The sequence below is a fragment of the Mus pahari genome, chromosome 8 (genome assembly GCF_900095145.1).
Source record: "Mus pahari chromosome 8, PAHARI_EIJ_v1.1, whole genome shotgun sequence".
NCBI lineage: Eukaryota > Metazoa > Chordata > Mammalia > Rodentia > Muridae > Mus > Mus pahari.
The window spans coordinates 48817146-48827746 of NC_034597.1; the positions used below are offsets into that span (position 1 = coordinate 48817146).

Here is a 10601-nt window from a genome sequence, read left to right on the forward strand (position 1 = left end):
CCTGGGAGTGACTCCTTGGCTACGGAACTCACAAAGGATTGCTTCCTTTCCACACAGAATTCACATAAAATCACAATTGCTAAAGCTTCCATTTTCTTCCCTTCCTTTCAAAAATTAGAATTGTGAACACACCTTTAATAAACACTTGACAATAAGCAATTAGGGGAGGAAGGCTCTGCCTGACTCACTATTCCAGGTTACAGCCCCTCATTATGGGGCATACACAGCAGGTACTTGTCAAACGCAGCGAGAATAAACACACACATTCATTCCTACTCACTCTCTACATGGACACAGCCCAGGATCTTGAGAATGGCGTGGCCCACATGGGCGGGTCTTCTGCTTCAATGAATAAAATCAAAACTGACTCCTGCAGATAGGCCCACGGGCCAAACTGATCAAGCAACCCCTCACTAAGACTTTTTCCCATGTTATACTCAGTTGTGTCAAGTTGACAATCAAAACTAACACCACCTGTCTTTATAACAAATGACAGTATAAGAAAGGGACATGACATAATGCATCCATCCCACCCTCTACTCTGTACCTACCCCATCTACTCTGTAAAGGGGGAAGGAGTCTTTATTTTGAGAGTATGATATGTGCACCTGGTGCTTCTGGAAGTCAGAAGACATTGGACTCCCTGGAACTGGAGTTATGATTGGCTGTGAGACTCATGTAGGTGCTAGGAATGAAACGCGACCTCTAAAAGAGCAGCAAGTTCTCTTAACCTCTGAGCCGTCTCTGTAGCCCTGGTGGCATTGAGATAAGGCCTTGCTATACAGCCAAGGTAAGCCTGGAACTCACAATCATCCTGAATCAGCCTCCCCACAGCTTAGACTACAGGCATGGGTCGGATGCCTGGGAAGTCTCAGGCACTGACAGAGTGACTAAGAATCTCACCTTCAGCAATTTACTGTGAAGTGAGGCAGAGGGTAAGTAAGTAAGGTAAGCAAATGAGGTGCAGAGGAGGAGAGGCCCCAGAGGAGGGGAATCCAAGCCCAGGACGGGAGGATGGAGAAGAAGGTCAGAGAAACTGAATAGATAAGGAGTCTGCCTGGGGGTGGGGGAGTGGAATTCTAACTGGAAGGAAGGATGCAGTCTCCTCCACAGGGCTTTGAACAGTGAGGCTGGGGCGGTCCTGGAGACTGGGGACAAACCAGAGGCAGCAGGACTCCATTAAGAAGGGCCTTTGGCAAATGTGCACAAGCTGGGTTAGAAGCAGGGTCCTGGCCAGGAATCCAGAGGCTGACCAGAGCCAGGGCAGCACTCCCATCCACAAATGCTGGGATGGGACAAAGAAGGGCTCCAGGGCCTGGTCACACAAACCAGCGGTCTGGGCTTAAAGGCACAAGTAGCGACCATAAGAGTCTCAGGCATTTAACCAGCCTGTAGCTACCGAGTCACACATGCCATAGGGTCATCAGGACAAAGGATAGAAGTTCCTCCTGGAACATTCCTTTGGGAAGGTATGGTCTGTGACGGTAAGAGAATGCTAGCAGACTATAGAGAGGGCTACTAGCCCTTTCACACAGCTAGGCAAGGCCAGGGCTATGAAGAAAGCAGCCATACAAAGTTATGTTAAACCATATTTCATGTTAAGTCATATTTCCTGTGCATCCCAGCCCCAAGGCCTGGTCACAGGGCAACAAAGGAGGCCCTGGTGGCTCAAGCCATCCAAGCTTCCCCTGGAATTTGTTCTGAAACAGACACTGCTGAGTCTGGAGGGAAGAGGACTGGGGACCATAGGCAATCTTTTCCTAGTGCATACATCATTAGGCTGACAGCATTCACAAGGAGCTCACATGCTCAGAATCAACGGCTACATCAGGTGGCATGTCACTACCACCCCTGCCCAAACCTAATACCTAGGATCAGTGTGGTGGTTTGTGTATGATCAGCCCAGGGAGTGGCACTATTAGAAGGTTTGGCCCTGTTGGGGTAGTTGTGTCACTGTGGGTGTGGGCTTTAAGACCCTTCCTAACTGCCTGGAAGTCAGTCTTCCACTAGCAGCCTTCAGATGAAGAAGAACTCTCAGTTCCTCCTGCACCATGTCTGCCTAGGTGCTGCCATGTTCCTGCCTTGCTGATAACAGACTGAATCTCTGAACCTGTAAGCCAGCCCCAATTAAACGCTGTCCTCATAAGACTTGCCTTGGTCATGGTGCCTGCTCACAGCAGTCAACCCTGACTAAGGCAGTCAGCTTAACCAGCTTCTGCCCTTTCCATGTGGGATCACGCGGCCCCTGGCTTCTGTTTCGCTACCTAGGGCACGATTCTTGCTCACTCGTCCATGACATGGGTGGCAGCAGCCATTGCTCAATGCTTGGTACCCTTTTGTGCAGATGGCCCAGCACTAACACATGGTGGCTTTCGGCTCATGCTGGCACAAGCTCAGTGTCTCTAGCGAGGAGGAGGAGTGAGTGGTCTGCTCTAAGACCTTGCCTCCCACACCAATGCTTTCCTCCAGTCCTGGCCAGTGCATGGCAGCTCCTTTGTGAAGAGGGAACAGGGATGCACTTCGTTTCTATTACACATCAGTTCTTGCCCTGGGCATTTCCCAGGTCTGGTAAGCACAACCCTGGCCACATACAGCCAATGCTGATACCACCTGCCATAACCTGGCACAGTCGGGCAGGAAGAGCCCAAATCAAAGTGATGGCAGAAATTGGACCAACTTCCAGGCACAGGAAAAAAAGGAATGGTCTCAGCACATGTCCCAGAAGAGGGTGATCACATACACACTGAAGAAAACATGCACAATACTATCGAGGATGGTGACTGGTTGCTGGCAAGGTCCTCTGAGAGTAGCCCAGAGTCTTCAAATACACTCAACATTAATGAATGGTTATATTTGTGATATGAATCCCACCCTCATACATGTACGACTTTGGACCAGTGCACAAACTGAACATCTACACAAGGTGTCTCTCTTACTAGGTATTAAAAAATGGCCAGCCTGTGCCTGTGCAGCTTAAACATTAAGATGAGAGCAGACAAAATAATCAATTATTTAAGACCTATATGAAATGTGTTAATGAAAATTTGATTAAAAAAAACAAAAGCCGGGTATGGTGGTGCACGTCTTTAATCCTAACACTAGAGAGGCAGAAATAAGTAGATCTCTAAAGTCAAGGCTATCCTGGTCTATAGACTGAGTTCTAAGATAGCCAAAAACCTGTTTTGAAAAAATGGGAGGGCTGGAGAGATGGCTCAGCAGTAAAGAGCACCAACTACTCTTCCAGAGGTCTTGAGTTCAATTCCCAGCAACCACATTTGTAATGGAATCAGATGTCCTCTTCTGGTGTACTCATATACATAAAATAAATAAATAAATCTTTAAAAGAAAAGAAAAAGCGGGGGAAAAAAACCCAAAACTAAGAACCCCTTGGGCTCTAACCCAGGCTAGTATCTAGAAGATAAAGGTAAGTGGCCCAGCCTAACTGGAACTGGTGATGTTTTCAGGACAGGGCTATACTGTATCACAGTGACACACATCTAAGTGTTCACAACAAGTAGGTGCAAAGTTTAATCAGGACAGGAGACAAGAGCAGGCACAGATTCAGCATTGATAGTAGAAAAGATGCCACGATGAACATGGAAGCAGGTGGGTCCATGTGCCTCCTTTGTCAGTCAGGGTGGGAGGATGGTCTGAGAAGGAGAAAAGTCCAAGGAAAAATGCCAGTCCCATGGTGTTCCAAGCCCACTGAAGACAGTCCTGCAACTAGGCACCAGGCTGCATACAGAAGTGATCATGGCCTAACAGCTGGGGCAGAGTAGACTGAGATCCCATGCAAGTTAAAAGCACCAGGTCTTTCCTCTCTTCTAAATGGCACAGGCCTAATACTCCACCGAGAACTGCTCACTCCCCCTGGACAGCAACCCAAGGGACCAACTGTCACTCCCATACACCTACCCCTGGACCAGTGGGCTTTTCGGCAAGCTGTCTGAGACAAGCAGAGCACTCTGTTCACCCCCTCTAGGACCTGACACATGGCCACATACAGCCAGGAGATACCTATTCAAAAGCAGTTCTCCTACATCCTTAGCAGGCACTGTAGAGCACAGAGGACCTGGCTGGTTAGGGAGAGCTCCACCCACAGCAATCCCTTTCTCTGAGTCTGACTCCAATGGCCAAACAAAATGTGACTGACTGAGTAGGGCCAGGCATGGTAGCACACCCCTTTAATCCCAGAGGCAGAGGCAAGTGTATCTCTGTGAGTCCAAGGCTAGCCTAGTGTACACAGCAAGTTCCAAGCCAGCCAGAGATACATACTATGACTCTGTCTCAAAAACAACCAAAATAAAACAAAAACAAACAAGCAAAAAAAAAAAAAAAATTGGCTAAGGACAGTTCTCACAAGACCATCGCAAAGCCTCACATGCCCACGCCCCAGTGCTCAGTCTTAACACAGAAGTTCCATTACAGGCCACAAGGTAGACAGATGGCCTTAGAGACATGAGTTGAATGAAGTAGCTGCTCACAAAATACACAGTACCACTCCTAGAGTAAGCAAATCCAGAGACAGAACAGACTAATCAGAAACAAGGAAACAGGAAGTGATGGCCTGACACCCGAGGTAATAGACAAATGCTATTTGCCACAGTGACAAGAATACATTTAATGTCATGGAACAAAACTGGACATACTTGCAGACAGACAGACAGACAGACAGACAGACACACACACACACACACACACACATACACACACACAACACGAATAATGGTTCTCTTTCTAAACAAACCATGGTTCCTAGATGACATTCCTGGCCCTAGACACTGGGTCCTAATAGTGAGGTAAAGTCCCATCTGACTGGAATTTACGCCCCAGGGGTGGCTCACAAACCATCTCACCCCTGTCACTCTAACTCAGACACGGAAACACACAAAGGAGGACTTCCACAGAGCATCCCCACATGTTCTCCAAACACTCCAGTCATAAAACCAGCCAAGGGACTGGCAGTGTGGCTCAGTGTACAGCACCCCCCTAGCAAGCTGGAGGCCCTGAGTTCCAGCCATGGCAACTCCTACTACACAATCCACCCTTCCCCAAACAAACAAACAAACAAACAAACAAAATCAACCCCATGAAGTTGGGAGCATCGGAAGAGGAGTTCAGAATCCTTGGCTACACTGAGTTTGTGGTCAGCCTGTGCTCTATGACACTTTGTCTCAAAATACAAACAGTTGACCAGAGCAGAAAAAGTCAAGACCCTTCTGTGTCCGAGGGGAGCTGAGCTAGGGCCCTGGAACAGCAGCAAGGGCTGAGGGTTTGGGCTCTGTCTGTCCCTTCCAGGCTCATGAACAATTTGAAGCACGAGCAGGCTAGAGGATTCTTCAGTGATACCTCATCAACCTACCACCTGGTCTTCCTTGGTGTTTTGATTTTCTCTCCATCCCTCCCCCACATTTTGTAGGAGGTGCTGGTCCTAGAACACCCCAAGTACTATCTTTTTAAGAGGTTATGTTAAATAGCATCTACTGGTGTCCCTGGTCCCTGATAGACAGAATCATCTAGAAAGAAGCAGACTTTCAGTGTCATAGAGAAGAAAAGTTCTTGTCCCAGCTTGGAGACCTTGTATTTGGAGGTTTAGTTTGAAGACTTAACCTTAGTTTCATAGCCAAACTTGAACTTTTAATGAAATTCTTCATGGAAACACTCTCCAGTCAAATGAAGACTGCAGACGGGGATGAGCTACACTGAGCGACTCCCACGCCATTTTAACAAGACCTGACAGATGGGAATTTTTCCTTCATCAATAAGTTTATAAATATGACCCTTGGGAATATAAAATAAGTAAGTCCAGCTTTTGAAAGTTTTGGCAATAACTGATTTAAATATATGTTAGAGTAAAGAAGACACCGAAACTGAAAACCAGAAACAACTAAGTAGCTCACACGTGTAAGCCTAACCCTCAGGAGGCTAGCCTGATCTACACAACCCTCAGGAGGCTAGCCTGATCTACACAGTGAGCTCCAGGCCAGCCAGGGCTTCCCAGTGAATCCCTACCTCAAAGCAAAGCAAAACAAACAAAAACTCTGCAACAAATCAGGAAACAAAGCCATGTCACTGCAAAATATTAGGCATTCCTTCAGGCTCCCTCCCCACTTAGCTCCAGCAGAATGAATGCTAGCCCATGTGGGAGTTCTTACTCTCCTGCTTTCCAGCCCCATACAGGCTGCCAAACACACATCAAACACCAGCCAGTGAGCCGGCCAAAGCCTGTACCTGTACACACTGGGGTTTTGTTGTTGCTTGTTTACATTTGTTTGTTTGTATGAATGTCACAGCATACCTGAGGTCAGAGGACAACCTGCAGGAGTCAGTTCTTTCCTTCTACCATGTAGGTTCTAGGGACTCAAATTCCCATCATTAGATTTGGGCTATCTTACCAGCCTTGTCTGTGACATGCTCTATGTGGCCCAGGCTGGCCTCAAACTCAGTCCCCCTGCCTCAGGTCCTCTGCACTGGAATGGCAAATGTTTGCCATGATGTTCCCATTTTTCTCCATTTGTTTATATGTTTTTTTTTTTGGGGGGGGAGCACATTTTAAAACAGCATCTCTTAGACCAAAACCTCCAGTTGTTATTTAAATCATATTCCCACTATAAGTAACTAGCAAAGAGGAAACTAAATCAAGCAGAGAGGCCAGACCTTGAGCCAGACACTAAATGTCAGATTTATATACCACAACATACATATACCACCCCAGTCCTGCCTACCCCAGACCGTCACAGGCTAAAGACTGCCCTTCATAGGAGGCTCTCCCCAAGGAAAGCAGTGACTGTCTTCTTAGAGAGTCAGGAAAAGACTGTTTCCCCACTGTCCAGTAATCTGGTCACCCTAAGACCTTGGTGAGTCTGTGTGCAGTGACCACAGTAGACAAGCGTTCCCTGCAGAATCTAAGAGCAAGTCCCTGAAGAGGACAGGACAGACCACCTCCATTGGCGGTCCATTGGCGGTCCACATCTGAGCAAGCTTTGCCTCCTCTGAACCCAGCCCTCTCCAAGTTCCCCGTGATGTACATTCTATTAAAGAACCCCCCAGAGGGGAATCAACCTAGCTCAGGTACTCCTCTGTGTGTGTGTGTGTGTGTGTGTGTGTGTGTGTGTGTGTGTGTGTGTACACGCATGCGCTCGTGCACTCTCTGACCTATTTTAATGCAAAAGCATGATTCTTTTAGATCTAAGACCACATTCTACCCCTGACAGGAAAAGCTGAAGGGCTATGGCTGATGGAGGAGTGTGGAGCTACTCTTGGGAGCCTCCAACCTCTGTGTAAAGTCACAGGAGGGAAGAATGTATCCGGGCAGTCACACAGTGCTGGGGAGGGGGCAGGTGCTGGCTGGGGACTTCTAATGTTTACGAAATAAATAAAATAAAGCAGGAGAAAGACTTGGGGGGTAGGATGGAGTTAATTAGTAATGGAAAGTGTTAGCCCTCAGCATTCCTACTTCAGATAACTGTCTGCAGGCAGAGGGGTTCACATTCTAAACCCAGGCCTACTTCACTCAAAGCCAACTTCCATTCTTGCAGGTCTATGCCACCCTAACTGTTTTAGAGATCGACAGGGTCTGCAAAGGTATCTTAGCAATCAGGATTAACAAGAAATGCAAAGTCCTGCTATGAAATATAACACTTTTCATTCTTCCTCAAAAAAAAAAATCCTATGTATGTCAAATATTGGCACACAAACAAAAAGTACTTGTTAATTAACTTTACAAAAAAAAAAAAATTCCACCACTCTCACAATGAAATCGACACAGTCTAGACATTAACCAGCATAAAGCACTTGCCAAGTGAACGGCAAGCATTAAGCAGTGCCAGATCCCTCTCCTGATTTTAGTATCTCCACCAATTATCTCTACTTCCAACATTACTGTTTTATTAGAGCTTCAAGATGAAACAATAAATCGAGAAGCATTCGGCTTAAAAGCATTGAGAGAGCAGTTAAGTAACATTCAGGGATATTAGCAGTCCAAGTAAGTCCTTAAAACTCTTGAGGGTGCATGCTCCTCAGAAGGTGACACAACAGTTGTGCCTTTACACTCCCCTAAACTCCAGATGCTCCAGAGAACACACCAAGCAATGAGCTTTTTTTTAGAAGGACCGAGATTTATGGAGCTTTCTATAGCTTCCACGAAGCTGAACCGCTCCTTCTGTGGACTGGAACATATCAATCGTTTGTAGAGCACATTCACAGCCAAGACAACATAAATGCATTAAATTTATAATCTGTAGTCCTTCAAGCATACTATTTTTAAATATTACGAAATATTACTTACAAGTTTCGCGCTATTACAAGCATGAAATAAATACAAAACGTTGTGTTGGTCTAGGTTTCCCCGATACAAACACAACACCCTCACCCCCGCGTTACCCTCCCCCACGTGGCTCCCCAATAGCTTTCGTTTAGTTTAGTGTGGATTTACCAGCTCCAACCTCCATTCTACTCTCCAGTGGGTTTTAAGGGCCTATGGCAGGCTGTTTACAACACAGCATTTAAAATAACAAGGCATTTTATTGTAAACGTGTTCCCCGCCCATCATTGAAAGTCCCTCCCACCACTGAAAGTCCCTCCCACCAAAGCTGTGATTCACGAAGGAAAGAAATACCGACAGCTCCAATTTACATTTATACTATCCCAACTAGATGGCGAGGCTGACTAACACTCAGTTCAAAACTTCGGATTCTGTAATTCTGCATAGCAGCCTCTGTTGGTACCATATGAAGCTGACATTTTGAAATGTGGTAAAAGTTAAGCAATTTCAAAGGAAACATGGTGAATTCGTTCAACAGCGTTTTCTATACCTGGATAACCAGACAAAATTTTACGAGAGGCTGAATACTGTAATGTATTGTTAATTATAGTTAAGTTAAAACAGGCTTTCTAAGCAGCGTCTACATTCCTGTGCCGGAAGATTTTTTTTTTTTTTTTTTTGTTAGCGCCTTATTACAACAGTTGCTAAAAGGGGAGGAAAAAAAAAAAATCACAAAAAGTAGCCTTGTCTCCAGATTTAGCACTCAAAACTGGTGAGCATCATTTACTGACCTAACCTGGGGTTAAACTAAAAATACAGAGCAAGACTTGGTACAAATTCCCTAATAAGCGGCTACATTACGAGCAAGCAGGGGAAATTTAAAGGCGTGAAAAGTCCTCGCTCAAACTTTTTTTGTCAACAAAATTTGAACGTCCAGTTCTCTCCCGCTCACACAGGCATAAGTTTTCACCCGGCGGCCTCCAGCACGCCGCTGGTGGCCGAGGTCGCCCGGGCGAGACCCGGGCCACGCAGGCGAGGCTCGTGCGTGATCAGGGCTGGGGACCGGAGCTACGGACTCAGGTCGTGGAGTCACGGCGGAGGCCGGTCCGGGAGAAGTCGGATCAAGAGAGGCATTACGCAACCGCCCCGCACCGACCGCCGGACGGCGCGGCCGGGGACAGGGGACGGGGCACCGGGCACCGGGCGGGCACCGCGCCGCCGAGGGCCAGAGGTGCAGCGCGCAAGGCCGCGAGCGCGCGTGGTGGACGGCGCGGCGCACGGAGGCCCAAGCTGGGCGGGGTCGGAGCCGCGGGACGCGGGGTCTGGGCCTCCGGACGCCGCCGCGCGAGCACAACAAAGCCGCCCCGCCGCCGCCACCCGCTGCTCCGCACCCGCCCGGGACCCACCCGACGGGTTGTCCGTGTCCCGCAGAACAGCTCGCCCGTGGGACCGGGCGGAGCCCTGTCCCGACAAACTTCCCGGCCGCGGCCCCTCACCTCCGGGAGCGCTCTACACCCTCGGCGGCGTCCTGGCCCGCGGCTCCCGGACCTCGCGCGCCAGGAGACCGGGCGCCGATGGCGGCAGTGGCTGCTGACCCCGGAGGGTCCGGGGAGCCCGGGGAAGCGGCGGCGGCGCTGGCTGCAGTGGCTCCATCTTCCCGGGGCGCTCACGCCGCGGTTCCGAAGCGCAGACCCGAGCGGGACATTCGCTACATTGTTGGCATTCCACGGGCGTCACGTGACCCCTCCTCCCGCGTCACTCCCGGCCGCATACCAGCCCGGGCGGGGCGCCCGCGGCCTTGCTCCCCGCCGCCCGCTCCGCCCCACGGGCCGCTTCCTGCGCCGCCTGGCCGGGCGGCCACCTGCCCTGCGCCGGGCTCGCGTCGGAAGTCCGCAGCCCGGGAGCGCCGGTTTTCCTAAACGCCTCGTACCAGTGGGTGAGGAAAATAAGTTCACAGGCCCCGGTGCCAGCCACGGAAAGTGCAACCGGCTGATGAGACCCGGGCATCAAATAATAAACCGGGACGCCTGACAGCCCGGGCTTAACCCGACGCAGGCTAACCAGCTCCCTCCCCGGGCACGTTTTAGGAAAGTGCCTTATGGTTTTATAAAACACATCAGTGTTGCACGAACCAACCGAGGAGACTGGCGTTTACACTTCGGCCACTCCTTTCTCCTCCATTTGGGAATTTGGTCCAGGGACAGACGCTGAGAAATAACTGTGTGGAAGCCAAGTCTTTCGTTTACTATTGGCTGTCTAACGTCACACTTCCCCACCACCTACGATCTGTGGTAAGTGATGGTGAGGACTAAGAGTCTTAAAAGCCAACCAGGTTTCC

At 49.0% G+C, this 10601-nt stretch overlaps 1 protein-coding gene across 1 annotated transcript in view; it reads right to left on the bottom strand.

The window, feature by feature from the left end:
* The window catches only part of Lats2 (large tumor suppressor kinase 2), a 52393-nt gene extending 42399 nt beyond the window's left edge, over positions 1-9994 (bottom strand). Inside the window, exon 1 of the mRNA XM_021204078.2 lies at positions 9760-9994. The gene's annotated coding sequence lies outside the window, so the exon portion shown is untranslated. The remainder of the gene's footprint in view (positions 1-9759) is intronic.
* Positions 9995-10601: the final 607 nt, after the last annotated feature.